The following is a 15,454-nucleotide window of genomic DNA, read 5'->3' as shown; positions in this document are numbered from 1 at the left end:
ACTATGATTGCCGTTTAGAAGAAAAAGCCAAACCATTAAACGGTACCAAAGTATTAAACGTTAGTTTAAAGCAGGGATGCAAATAACCACACGTCCAATCGCCCGGGCCGAGTGGTTCATCGGTGCGGGCGAGTATTTAATATCATACCAAAGGCAAGTAAATGATTTCTATTGTGTGATGTAGGCTAGCAGCCTTTTTCTTGGGCTAGTAAAATTTTGTTGCTTATTTGCATCCCTGGTTTAAAGTATAAGAAAATAGCTGATGGGAAGATTTAATTACTCATAATACACATTTACTCAAAAAAAAAAAAAAAAAAAAAAACCTTTGAAGAACGATTTTTTTCCCACAATGAAGTCAGTGATTCCCAACCTTCCTTGACTGGCGACACACTTATTAGATTTTCTAAAAATTAATGATGGTAATATAAATTCTAATACCAAAATACTATAGATTTATGTATAGCATCTACGTAAGTATCCGCCAGGATTGAAGATCGTTCTGAATTGAGAATTGAATCCTACAATCGAGGATTGATTTTGCCATTGTAGGCGTTAACAAGTACGGTTTATTTCAAAATTGATTTAACTTAATATTAAAGGCTTTTTTTGTAAGGAATAAATAAATAAAATGTGCCGTATAAAGTTTAGAGGTCTTTGGGGTGACGTAATATTAATTTTTAAATTCTAAAATTTCATGATACATCCCCATGGCGCAGCGCGACATATAGGTTGCGAATCACTCGCAGCACTGTAATACTGCTTTAAGAGTCATGAAAGAAGAGAATATAAGAAGTTACTAGCTATTAAAAAAGCAATTACTATATGAGATAATGTACTTGCTGCAGATACTTTCCAGAGTTCTGGGAACTGATTCTTATAAAAGTGAGTTCATAGTATGAGTAAGTTCTTCTATAAAATAAGACATATCTGAGTTATAGTTCATAGTATTGGCAACCACAACTCGACTCAAACGAAAGAGACTACTGTCGCCTGCATTTGTTATTATGCAATGACACAGTATTTAAATAGAGTAAATAAATCATTCATAAATATTTTACAAGATTTTCAAGCTACCACAAATATACTTACGTAAATTTGGAAAATATATTTCTTAAAATACTATTATTTTTATACGAGTATATCTATTTATTTATTTATTTATTATGTACGTACAGCAAATTCCTTATTATTATCCGTGGAATTGGGTGGCGCAGCAGGCATGAATAAGCTAATTCCTCGAACAATCCGCAAAATGATCGAAAAAGGACACAAATAAACACGAAAATACTTCACAGCAATTTTTATTTACAGGGCCTATATATGCAACTCCGACTTAAACGAAATGAAATAATATCTTTCAGTTTTACGTCTCACGATTATGCCGGCTAGGCTAAAGGAGACGGTAATGATGAGAAATGAATGGAGTGGTGGAATGAATAAAGTGGAAAACCCACGCACCGGTATTCTACCACAAAGTTCACATGGCGCGAGCTGAAATGAAAATTTGCCACTGAGCCACCGCGGTCTCCGACTCCGAAGTAATAAACAGTAGTTTTTTCTACTTACAAGTTTGTTGCTTTATTTTTTCACATACAAATAATACATAAATAAATCCATGAACTTTTTTCCTTGTTAAAACACCTTTATTTGTTAGTAGTTTACAGCGGACAAACGTGAGTTTACTGTATTTCTTTTAATGAAAATTCCCTGCAAATATATCAATTAGAATGTAATTTACGGAATAATTTGTGAACAGTGTTGAATCCCGTCGATTTTCAAGGTGGTGGTGTAAGCAAAGCCATTAATTTTTAAGACATTTTGGTACGTTAGCCATAATGTTGTAAACAAGCTTTTCTTCTTGAATTAATTTTTTTCCGGGTTCGACTGATTGTTATATATTTGCTGAACTAATAGTATATATAAACATAATTATCACTTGATAAGTCTAAAAGAACAAACTTACAAAGATCGTTTCAGGCTCTAGAATTTCGAAATTTCTTTCAATACTTTTTGAAAGGAAAAGTGACATTATAGTAAGAGACAGTAAATACACTATCTTTCATCATCAATTGTCACAGTTTTATGTATGTTTTGGTTCTTTACAACTAACGGTTTAGTTTGATTCTCTAAAGACCCATCCTGTTTCCACAATGTTTGCTCTCGTCTTACACCTTTTAGTTAGTGAAAGTGGTTTTCCGTTATGTAACAAAAAAAGAAAAGTATCTTCACGTATTCGTTTTGGTATTTACGTAGGCACAGCAAATTGAGAAACGAAGTATGTAAATATTCTATTTAAATTTTTTCCCACTCCCAAGTTTATTGGAAAGCAAATATTGTGACTCACCCAATTCCATTCATTCACTGTTTTCATTAACCGTATTAGCATTGTTTGAGCTCTCCATCTACTGTACTTGACCTAACTGCAGATATACTATAATGAGTCGTATACCATTTTAGAAGGTAACAGGCTGTAATGAATAAAAATGCTGCAAGAATCACCCCACTTCATCTCTTTACCATGCCATTGCTCTCTCTTTGCACTTGTGTGTTATTTACCAGTAATATGTGCGGTATTATTATTATCAAGTTTTCTGCTTTTTGGTACGTTCGACTAATGATTTTTTTTTCTTTTTTTTTTTTTTTTTTTTTTTTTTTTTTTTTTTTTTTTAAGGTTTGGACCTCGAAATGATTCTTTCATGCAACTCTATTCATCACTACTCTGGAACTCACTAAAGAAATAATAAACATTTCTGACCAGAGTACACACACTTGTTTATTAAAAACTCATGTCAGATTCCTCTGAATCTGAAAAAGAGGATAGATAGGTGGAAGGACAGGAGAAGGAAAGATATATCAAAGGAGCAGCAAATAGTCTTTTTAGATATCTATGCTCTAAGATCTCTCTTTCAGTTAGTGTCTGATGAAGACAACGTTAAGCTGTCGAAACCATTACACTGTAATTTAGTTTTTAATAAACAAGTGTGTATATACTCTGGTTAGAAGTGTTTATTGATTCTTTCATGTTTTTAAACCTTTAGCTTTTTCTTTTAACTCCCTATATTTTCTTTTATTTTTCAAATCATCGATCAATTGTATTCTTCTTTCTATTCTCGCTTTCCTTCCATTTTCCTTCTATGGCAGCATGAAGAAGACGGTTTCTTCGCAAGATGTGTCCAATCCAATTGGCCTTCCTCTGAAGGATTCTGGCTAAAAGCGTTCTCTTCTCTCTTCATATAGCCTCGCCGCTGAAAGGGATGCTAAATTCAAAAGCAAAGCAAAGTAAATCAAAAACATCTTCGTTTGTTACTCTCTCTGTCCATTTTATCTTCTCCATCTTCCTCCAACACCACATTTCTAAATATTTCTTCTCTAACTTCCGTAATGTCCAAGTCTCGGAACCATACAGTCCAATACTCAATATATTGCATTTGACCAACTTCTTCCTAAGTCCAATATTAAGCCTACTAGTTAAAAGGCCTCATCCCGGCGAAATTAAAATACCGCTAATTTTACAGTAATTATGTGATATCTTCCAATAGATAAAAGATAATCGAAATGTGGAACAAGAGCGCCCTAGATAATATTATTATGAGGTACCGTTATCACAAATCACCTAGTGGCTTTCCGTTTTCAGCCGTTTAGATACGCGTAAATTAATGCCGATTTTCAAAATGGCTCGAAATCGAAAGCAGATAAGTGAGTCGTAATAACGGTATCTCATGTAAAATGATATTGTCTAGGGCGCTCTTGTTCCACATTTCGATTATCTTTTATCTATTGGAAGATATCACATAATTACTGTGAAATTAGCAGTATTTTAATTTCGCCGGGATGACGCCTCTTAAGAGTGATCTTTTCATTTTGAATACTTCTTTGGTTTGACCTGATATCTTTGATGCAATAAGCGACTCTCATGAAAATACTTTCCAGATATTTAAAATTCTCCACCTCTTCAAGTTCTCTTCGTACGTAGTCTTATTAATGATCTGCCTTCCAATCTTGAAATCTCCAATTCCCATTAATGTTTCCTTCATTAAACATTCACTGTAAATGTTGAATAATTTGGGCGACATACATCTTTGTCGGATCCTCTTCCAGTCTTCACACTATTGGTTTCTCCTTCATTCAAGCGCCACTTCACTCACTGTCCTGTGTACAGGTTGCGAATGAGTCGTCGGTCTCACCAGTTCATATCGAATCCTTTTAAGTATTTTCAGAAGTTTGGTCCAATTAACCCGGTCGAAAGCTTTTTGCAAGTCGACGAAGAACAAACACAATTAAATTCTTTAAATTTTGCAACACACCGGTTGGGAAAGTCTACTTTAAGCTGTAGATCTTCGTCTCATATAGCCTTGTTGCTAAAAAGGGACACTAAACTTATAATAATAATAATAATAATAATAATAATAATAATAATAATAATAATAATAATAATAATAATAATAACGCGAAATTCTTGCATCTTATTCTCCATTTAAATCAGCAGCAATAGCAAATTAGTATGCTCTGATTTGAATTAGCAGCTTATTTAGGACACGTAAACAGTGATAAGTATAGTTGTGCTCTCCCACAGCTCCCGATAACATACTGAATCACATGCTCTGAGTTCCTGGGATCAAACTAGAAACTGTTCACACGAGTTATCACTCGTCAAATTTCTTCAATAATAATGTATGCCGAATGGTGATTAAACTAACAAGGGAATCACAGTAATAAATGCGAAAATATATTTTGCGTTGTAAAATGCTAAGGATGGTACGAAACCACAGTGAACAACATTATATAATATTCAAAATAATCCTGTAAAGTGCAGGGGAGGATCCAGGGGGGGCGATCGCCCCCCCAGAAGAGGAAACTTTTTTATTATATATATATATATATATAACCCACCGCCCCCCCCCCCCAGAAGTCGGTCCTGGATCCGCACTTGGTAAAGGGCAACTATAACAAATAACACCATCTTAACGAAAGGGGCGGTTCCAGTTCCATTGTTCTATGTCTCTTGCCTGATGAAACCGATAGTACAACCATAACAGAAGTAGAGTAAGAAATGGATAGTGTAATGACCGGCCTCTGTGTTTACACTATGATCTCAATACAAACAAAATAATCAATATATCTGGTGATGTCTAAAAATTAATTAAGATTAGGATTAGGAATTAAATTTCTGGGATTTCGGCATCACACATATTAGAAATGACGACCCTCGGCGATTACACTGCTCGGAGAATTGAGGATGAAGGAAGCAGCCTGGGACGATTATGTTAGGTACCATCCTGGCATTTACCTGGTGTGAATGAAGAAAACCCAGGAAAATCCCACTCATGGCGGCTGGCCTGATTTCCGACCGGGGCAAGGAGGGCAAGGAGGGCACTTGGCATCCCTTCTAATTTTGAGAAATATTACATATGTTGTAATCAATGGTATATCGGTATTAATATACTAATAAGAAATGTGTAACTATTATGTCGCTGGGTAATCTTGGTCTCTTTAAGCTAAATCTAAAATAACGCTGCTGTTTCCGACCGGGTGTTCCCACCGGAAATCTGCCTAAAAACTGACACAAAGTAATTATGCTAATGCTTGAACGTTATACCTATTATTTCTTCTTTCTTTGTCTTACGGGTAATAATAATATAAACGAAGTTTTGATCATAAAATAGTAAGAAAATGATTTGGTAACGCTTCGTAGATTTTTTTTTTTTTTTTTTAAAAAAACACCGACTATATGCCATCTGTGAATGTACTATATCAGGAAAGCAATTTATAGTACGTAGATACACTTAAACCAAAATTATATATCCTTACATAGGCCTACAACACTGAGAAAAAGTACTTGTACCGAGTCAAAATCCGAATATTCGCTAAGAACTTTAAACATAATCCTTTTATTATTTTATCAGTACTCTTTACAATTTAGAAAAATAAACGCAAGTGGTATAGGTGAGAAACAGCAACAACAAAATCGCTCAAGATGCACATCTTTGCAAAAATTTTGCTAAAAAGAAAGCCCATGCTTAATGATGAAATTCATTCCACATTTAAATATGCGAATAAAAATGTTAATGCTGGATTTCACACAAACGATTTTCTACGGCCCCTGAGGGTGTTTAAAAAAATAAGGAAAAAGATATTTTATGGCTGACAATCTCTTCCGTTCGAATTTCGTAACCGTTTACGCATTCCCAACGAATAACTATCAATCACATTTATCAGAACGAGAACGTATATAAAAAAAAAAACTTTGCTTCGATTACGATAAATATTCTAATGACAGTTACGTTTTATGGCCAGATCGTGCCCCGCCTTATTATGTCAAATCAAAATTACGTATTTATCACACCAAAGATCGTTTTCATCGTAAAGACAGTCCGCCATGGCTGACTAATTGGAAATTTTCTGCTATCTTTAAAAATCTGACGTCCATAAACGGTCAGAAAGCCAAGTATGAACCAACTATTTGTTAATCCAGTGTTTCTTTCAAAAAGAGAATAGACTCCGGCCTCGTACATCGGAAGAACGGCAGCTTATGTACTTAGAATGAATCCGATCAAGTATACTACTGATAATGGTTATTACCAGGGGTAAAAGTGGATCTGGGAAGGTAGGGGGACGTATGACGTCCCTATCTTTGTCCATTGTATTTTTTTTAGAAAGTGGGGGGACGGTACAGATAGTCCTATTTTCTGGAAGTGGGAGGACGACCGCGCCCGCGTTCCCTAGCACTTTAACTCTGGTTATAACTAATATACTGTAGCTGTACTGTATCTCTGACATATTTTCATTTTTCACATTCAAATCAACTGTAGTCTAAAAATTTAAGATCCACCCGTTCTTAAAGTCGTCAGCAAAAGTGAATATAGTATTCACCTATGCAATTTACAACATCGGAGCGTGTTTGCCGATATAACTACAGTTTCCTGTAGGTTAAAGAAAAACACGTCTTCTTTAAGATAACAGAATAGAGTGTACTTAAAGACATACCCTTATTTTGAAAATTTTGAAAGTTGTATTGATAGATATCTATTTTTGTCGCCAATTCTACTATATGGATATTTAGGTTAGGATGCTTCTCATTCAATATTGACGTTTTATAAAATAATAATAATACGGAAGACAGGGAGAAAACGTTGTCTTTGTTGGGAACTGGCATTTCTTAAAACATACCCTTAAAAATATCGAACAACTCACGGATACACATAACTTTTTTTTCTTTAAAAAATCATGTACGTTGCTTCTTTAGTAAAGAAAAAATATTTGTTCACGTTTATATGATACAAAGGATACGTAATGCATACAAGTGTATTTGTTCAGGTATACGTAATCATGTCCCTTGTCATATTTCTTGAAATGAAACTGTAATATTACGTTCTATGTTTAAGCCCTTTACGCTAAGAGACAGATATGATCAAGAAAGAATTGGTGGATTGAGTGAACGGGAGAACCCCGAGCAAACCCACGGACAAATTGCTCTTCATCACGAACTGATATGCGTGGCTCGAACAAAGGATCCTCTCGAACCAGAGGTGAGCGTTCTACCACTAAGCCACCGTGCAGTTCTTATGGCACACAGAATCGTTACTTGCGGGGGCGGAAATGATTCTCTCCCTAAAAAATGTCTTAATACTCTACGTAGATATTGGATCAAAGAACATTAGTAGACAGTGATGATTTCAGGAGGTTAGATCTCCTCCCTCGGGATCATATATTCTATTGTTCTCAATGTAGATTTCCAGTATTAATTGTAATCATACTTTTCAACCCCAGTGTATTCAACGACCCCCCCTTTCCGGTCAAAATCTTCCAAAATCTGAAATCATCACTGACTGGAGTAAGCAAATCGGATAAAGAATTTGGTCAAAATTGCATTTAAAATGTGACAAGTGTCAAAGAAGTACAGTTTTCAGCAAAGATGTATGCCTCCTACATGTTCAATAACTAAGCAATGAATAGAGATTTGTGTTCAGTTTGATGAAACATCGGGAATTTAATTCTCTGTTAAGTTACAAAAAATAATAAGACCAAAGCATTGTAGCTCTGTTCTGGCTATATGATTAGCATACGCGCACTGGTGCCGGAAACCTGGCTTCGATTTCCTATAGGAGATGCAGCTATTTGCATGTCACGTTAAGCTGCACGTCCACGTTATCACATACGGTAGCCTCGTTACTGAGAAACGATACTAAACTCAGAACCAGTGAAGAAAAAAATAATTCATGTCTTTCTTCAGAAGTTATTAAAAATTAACGTGTAAGAAAATGTATAAGAATCAGCTATTTTCGGTAGCAATTGGGTGGAGGAAAAACCCATGATTAAATCAAGAGACACGTAACATAGAAGAGCTTAAAAGCCTATTTCTAAATGTTATAATTTTGTTACTAATGGCGTATTACTTCATCTCTCGCTGAAATTACACTACTGTTTCGATTCATATAATAATAATAATAATAATAATAATAATAATAATAATAATAATAATAATAATAATAATAATAATAATAATAATAATAATAAATAAATAAATAAATAAATAAAACACATTTCTAGAAAGGGAAAAGAAACGCTAATCCCATCCAACCTCAAATCGAACAATGACTGTGTATCAAAAACTCTTTATAGCTATGTTAAGTATTTGACAAAGGAAACGACACTATACTTCGGAGGGATGTGGAAATCATTCCTCTTTCCGAAATATCTAAATATATCAATCTATATTCGCATTTTTTGATAATGATTATTATCGCACACCAGCGGCTATAAGAAATTTTTGGTGCATGCTATTGCCTGATATGTTCCCTGTCCTGAAATGAAAACAATGTTACAGTATTTTGCACGGCATGCATATTTATGTTTGCAGTGGTTTGTGTATGTATTTTTTCACCCTTTTGCTTTATCGAACAACACATCTGGATCTCTTCTCTCTACAACCTCGATATTTTTCAGGCTCTTCTGCTTGGCGCTCTCAGATAACGCTAATTTTAAGGGGTAACCCGGAGGGATTCCCCTTCCGGGCCATTTCTACGCTCGTGTTTGATACCACGGTGCCACTTTCACCCCCTCCCAATGTACCGAAATAAGTCCCCGGGGGAAATCTGAAAACATCACTTTTGAGAGCATGTAGCTAGCTCCCAACTGTGGAATTAGATTTCAGGGAATGATGTTTGATAAATATGACATCATTGACCAAGAAATACGTGATGGAATTAAAAGAATATCTCATGCAAGATATTTTAAAATTAATTTTCTTCTTTTGCCATATTGCACATTAGAATATTTAAACGAATGTAGAAATAGCCTTTAGTAACAACATAGCAAATATTCGTTAAATAATAATCTCTTCATATTAATTTTCACATTCAGTCTCTTCTCATCTCTCCATGGTTATCACTCATTTGAAAATACATTAATTAAAGATAACCACATTCAAATACCGGTTCCCTCTTATTTCCCGTAATCGCTAACCCTAAATTTGCAAAATTTTAAATGTTAAAAAAAAGTACCTAATAATTTAAAACACTATTTATAAATGTACGTATTATTTCTAAATCAATGTTTGAGATAATACGCTCTAAATAAAATAGCAAAAGGGTTACTTACGTTCTGCTAGGTCAGCACGCAAGCTAGTAAGAAATCAATGGCAAACACGTGAGGTTAAATGATGTGTAGGTAGATGGATAAACAACACTAATACAAGCACATTGCTGCACAACTTTTTAAAAAAGGAAACAATTTTTGTATATGTTATTGTCCTATTTCATTTCACTACTGCGCGAAGAGGCAAAACACAACGCAATGTTTACACACTACACAATCAAAATAAAAACAATAACTCTTTTTACATAAAATTGCAAATATTCAATCGCAGTTACAGCTGATGATAACGATGATGAACTAATAACAAGCGCGATTTCACTACAATTATCTGTGCGGGCCTGTGCATTTTGATTTCTGTGGATCACGCACCCCCATCATATGTTTGTGTACTGTTAAAAAGAGTCCTCGCAGTGGCAGCTTGGGATTCCCCCAGGTTCGCGTTTCGCACACTTCGGAGTTCAACTACACACTGCGTGTAAGTGTGCTGCACTCCCGCAGAGTTTGGTTGGCCATATGCGAGACGAAGAAAGCGCAAGACTTTCAATGTTACATCGCGCCATCGACCGAACTTAACCCGCCGCGCCTGCCATCTAGCGATGGATTTTCCAATGATTCAGCTCCGTATAGAATGACTTCAGAAAGAAGAAACAATTTCGATTTTGTTAGCCAGGAGATAGTTCCATTAGCTGGCAGAGAGAAATGCAAACACAGTCGTTGACTGATAGAAAAAGAAGTTGTAATTGGTGTTTACTACACTCGAAATCTAATTATCAAATAATTACATCAAAGTGGAAAGCAATATAGCGCTGCTATATGAAGATTTCAATCTTATTAAATGAGTTGATAGGAAAATATAAAGTGGTATGAGTGTTCATAGAGGGGTGTTGGGTGGGGCTTGGGCCCTACCGGTATTTGTTCCATGTGGGATGAGACGATATTAAAAGTAACAGCGGGAAAGAAGGATGCTAGGATGGAAAACGTTCTGTTCCTGTGGTATAGTCAGGGGCGACTTTAGGATTTTAATTTTGAGAAGACCCGCTCCCTCGCTTATGGATACATATACACTTTGATTGATTAATGACAGTAGGAAATTACGAGCTCCCTTGTGGCTAAGCGGTTAGTGTACGCGCCTTTGGCGCGGGAGACCCGGGAGCTCATGTGATTCGGATTCCACGTTAATCAGTAGGTCCACGTCTCATATAGCCTCGCTGCTGAACGGGACGTTAAACTCAAAATCAACTCAACAGTAGGAAATTACTTTACGGTAGTGGTTGATGCTATTTGTTAAATAATTATCTACCATTAATATAATGGAATATATATTTATTCTTCATTGTATCTTTTAACGTTTATATATTTTTCAAAATTTTGGGGTAGGCCTGTGTCTACCCGGCCTACCCGCTAAAGGATTTAGGATTTAGATTTCTGGGCTCTAGGCATCTTATGGCCATCTAGCCTGTCACGTTTTGAGGGATGACGTCTCTCGGCGAACACACTATCCGGGAAAGAAAGGATTGGGGAAGGAAAGAAGCGGCCTGGGACCTATAAGTTAGGTACCACCTCGCATTTGCCTAGTGTGAATGAGGAAAACCCAGGAAAACCTCATTCAAGGTGGCTGGCCTAAAAAAATCTGTTACAGTTTTTCGACCGAGTGGGGGAATCGAAGCCGGGACCGTTCGCACCGAAGGCGAGAGTGTTAGCGACTACGCTATGCGGGACCACAGGCCTACTCGCTAAAACCGACACTGGATGTAGCAAAGTTTCAATTTTCGGAGCTACGTCACAAGGTTCCTGTGAAAATATTCAATCTTCTATTATTTTCTCATTGAAGCATATGGAAGACTCGCTATATTGGTTCCTAAAAACACAGAGACTCAAAAACTGAGGTGTGGCCTATATATTAATAAAAGGCACGCCACTGGACTAAACGTTTTCGCTTCAATTCCTTAAATATCATGTCATGCTGTAGTTATTAGTGAAACATTTTCTTGTGAAATACAAAATTACAAGGTATTTTCAGAAAAACTTCTTTCCAAGAAAATTCACCCTGAAAAGTAAACTACCCCTTGTGTGTTTTTCATAAGAAGTGAATTATGTCTAACGTTAGGGTTATTGTGGAATTTTTGTTTATAAGATATCAACAAAATCGCATGAGTTGTATTTAAGAAAACTAAACTTTAAAAAAAAAAAAAAAAAAAAAAAAACTCAAAGGTAAACCATCCTTTGTGAATATTTTTGTAAGAAGTAATTTACGTAGTATTATAGAGTTATTAATGAAATATTTACTTATGAAATATAAACAAAATCGTCTGAGTCATTTGATAAAATTGTTCGAAAAAAAAAAAACTCATTCCCTAGAATGAACTGCCTCTCGTGGATTTTTCAGGATACCAGTTTGTCAGGCCATTAATGAAATATGTACTTAATGAAATATAAACAAAATAACCTGAATCGTTTTAGGGAAAATTAACCGAGAACAACTCACCCCAAATGTAAACTATCTATCGTAGATTTTTAAAGGATAAATGAGTTATGTCATATTGTCAGGTTAGTAGTAAAATACTGTATTTATCTACGAAAAATGAACAAAATTGCCTTCGTTTTTTTTTTTTTTTTTTTAATCGTTCGAAAACAACTTACCCCCAAGAATAAGCTATTCCTCGTAGATTTTTTCCAGAAAAAAATAACTGATCACAGTCTTCTTCTTCTAAGCCCTTTTCCCAGTTAGCTGATGTCTGTTTTTTCGTATCGCTGTCCTCCACCTGTTTCTATCTTGTGTCATATCTGCTGTGATACACACTGCACTACATCGTTTTTTAACCCATTCTTCCCACTTCTTCTTGGCCGCCCTCGGGCTCGTTTCGCATTCACTTCTACAGTATCTACTCGGTGTGCTACGTATTTCAAAGGTGTTCTTCTTATATGCTCAAACCATCGTAGTCTACTTTCTTGCAGTTTTTCTACTACTGGTCTCACCTTTACTGTTCTCCGGATCACTTCATTCTTAAGTTTGTCCTTACGCGTCACTCCACACATCCACCGCAGCATCTTCATCTACCCAACATACAACTTCTGTTCTTCTCTCTTCTTCGTCGCTCAATATTCCGCTTTGTATAATAAGGCGGGTCTCATTTCTGTTTTGTAAACTTTTCCTTTAAGAGACCTCATCCCGGCGAAATTAAAATACCGCTAATTTTACAGTAATTATGTGATATCTTCAAATAGATAAAAGATAATTGAAATGCGGAACAAGAGCGCCCTAGACAATATTATTTTGCGTGAGGTACCGTTATCACAAGTCACTTAGTGGTTTTAGGTTTTCAGCCCTTTAGAAACGCGAAAATAAATGCCGATTTTCAAAATGGCTCGAAACCGAAAGCAGATAAGTGAGTCGTGATAACGGTATCTCATGTAAAATGATATTGCCTAGGGCGCTCTTGTTCCACATTTCGATTATCTTTTATCTATTGGAAGATATCACATAATTATTGTAAAATTAGCGGCATTTTAATTTCGTCGGGAACCCTACAGTCACAACACTCCTGCCGCTTCTCTCCATTTCGTCCAACCGCTGCTAATTCTGTTGTTTACATCTTCACCTGCTTTTTCTGCAGAATTGATCCCAAGTACATGAATTACTTCGTTATCACTACAGACCGGATATTTAGGCATTAAAAACCTGGAAAATAGGCACTTAAAATTTTTTTAAAAATTGGCAGTAAAATAGACACTAAAATGTAACTCGAAATAATGAAGATAAATACTCAATACAATTAAAAAAATAAATTCAAATCATAGATAATGTTCAAAGAACATAGAAACATATCTGTTGGACAATCTCTGCTTTTAATTTATATATAAAACGAAGCTTGACACGTGTTCCATATATATTTGGTAAATACATTCTCTACAGCACTTTATCAGTACACACACCAGTCGAAAATTTTACTGTACATTGTCAGTACACATAGCAGTCCAAAATTTTATGACATCACTACAAACAGCACTTACACAGGGTGTTTCAAAACAACACCGGCAACGTTTGGGAGGTGATTCCTGACACCAAGATAAGACAAAAAGTATAGACAACCTGGATGCACAAATACTTTCTTTCGGAGTTATAGCCTGATAGAAACATGAAAAAATGAAATTTAAAGATCCATAGTTCTAATATTATGGGCCCTACCGTAATCGGGTCAAGACTTCGCTTAGAAACTAATATGTGCGCTATACGAAAGTACATGTTTCAGAACCCTAAGGTACTAACGCAACAATTTTTATAGAGAGAGTTTGGCTACGGAAGTAGAGTTTGGAAGTACCGCAGGATTCTGAAATATGGATAGGCACTTACTAGTTCCAAAGTGAAGTCTTGACCAGACTACAGTATGCCCCATAGAATTGGAGTTATAAACCATTAAATTTCATCTTTTTTTTCATGTTTTCGGTAGCCTATAACTCCGAAAGCAAGCATTTGTGTATCCAGATTGTCTATACTTTTTGTTTTATCTTAATGTCAAGAATCACTTCCCAAACGTTGTCGGTGTTGTTTTGAAACACCCTGTATAAATGCTGTTTGTAGTGATAAGATGTAAAATTTTGAACTCTTATGTGTACTGACAATGTGCTACAAAACTTCCGACTGGTGTGTGTACTGATAAAGTGTATAAAATTTGGAGTGTTATGTGTACTGATAAAATGCTGTAGAGAATGTATTTATCAAATGTACCGGTATATGGAACACATGAAAAGCTTCCTTTTTATATATACAGTAAAAGAAAATAGGGACAGAATCCTTTTTTAAAATACTAAATTATATATATATATATATATATATATATATATATATATATATATATATATATATATATATATATATATATATATATCCCGAATAAAGTCTTATTTTGAAGACAATGTATAGAATAGGCAACATTAGGCACTAAAGCAACTATTTAGGCAGGAATGGGCGAAATAGGCAAAATAGGCAAAATAAAATTGGCTTAAATTGAAACTATAAGCTTCCATATAAACTTTAAAACATTATTTTTGATCATATCTTTAATATTAAAGTATAGGCATTTTGCACAACATCTGGTCTCTAGTCATCACCATCTCTCAGGTAAAATAACTTACAAAGTAGGTTATTAATGAAATATGAAATGAAATGAAATCTTTAAGTTTAACGTCCCACAGTTATGGCGGTGAGGCTAAAGGAGACGGTGATAATGAGAAATGAGTGAAATGGTGGAATGAAAAAAGTGGTAGGAAACGGGAGAACCCCGAGAAAACCACGAGCACGGTGTTTGTCCTCCTCAAAGACGGCGCGAGCTGGGATCGAAATTAATGAAATAGTAATGCCCACACCCACCCACCCGCACACACACACACACACACACACACACACACATATATATATATATATATATATATATATATATATATATATATATATATATATATATATATATATACACATATGGGTGGTCAGTTTAATATGAGCAGCACGAAGCTTAAACTCACATAGCACACACATACCTTGCGCAAGAGGAAAAAAAAGGAAGTTCGTAGCAATGTTTGGAGTTTCATGAATTTGCAGAGAGCAGCCCAAGTTCGTTCGCTGCAGTTGTTGTGAAATAATAGCCAAGTTTACAGGTATGCAGAAGAAAAAAGTGTAGCTTTTTGGAGCTATAGTTAAATCAGGGTAATGAATAATAAGCTGGAACTTGGTATCTATGCGTCATATATAATTTGTCACTGGATTTATAGTCAGATCTGTCTAGGAGCACAACGCCAGTCCTTTGTTCACTTGTTTTCTATAAAAAGAGTTGTCAACCACAACACGTTAAAATATCATTAACAG

At 35.3% G+C, this 15,454-nt stretch overlaps 1 protein-coding gene across 1 annotated transcript in view; it reads right to left on the bottom strand.

The window, feature by feature from the left end:
* pigs (GAS2-like protein pickled eggs) overlaps positions 1-10,126 on the bottom strand; it is a 374,848-nt gene extending 364,722 nt beyond the window's left edge. The window contains exon 1 of the mRNA XM_081768419.1: positions 9,598-10,126. The gene's annotated coding sequence lies outside the window, so the exon portion shown is untranslated. The remainder of the gene's footprint in view (positions 1-9,597) is intronic.
* Positions 10,127-15,454: the final 5,328 nt, after the last annotated feature.

This window comes from Thermobia domestica, chromosome 8, assembly GCF_964235325.1.
Source record: "Thermobia domestica chromosome 8, izTheDome1.hap1.1, whole genome shotgun sequence".
In the NCBI taxonomy this organism is placed as follows: domain Eukaryota; kingdom Metazoa; phylum Arthropoda; class Insecta; order Zygentoma; family Lepismatidae; genus Thermobia; species Thermobia domestica.
This window is presented reverse-complemented; position numbering and strand designations above follow the sequence as displayed.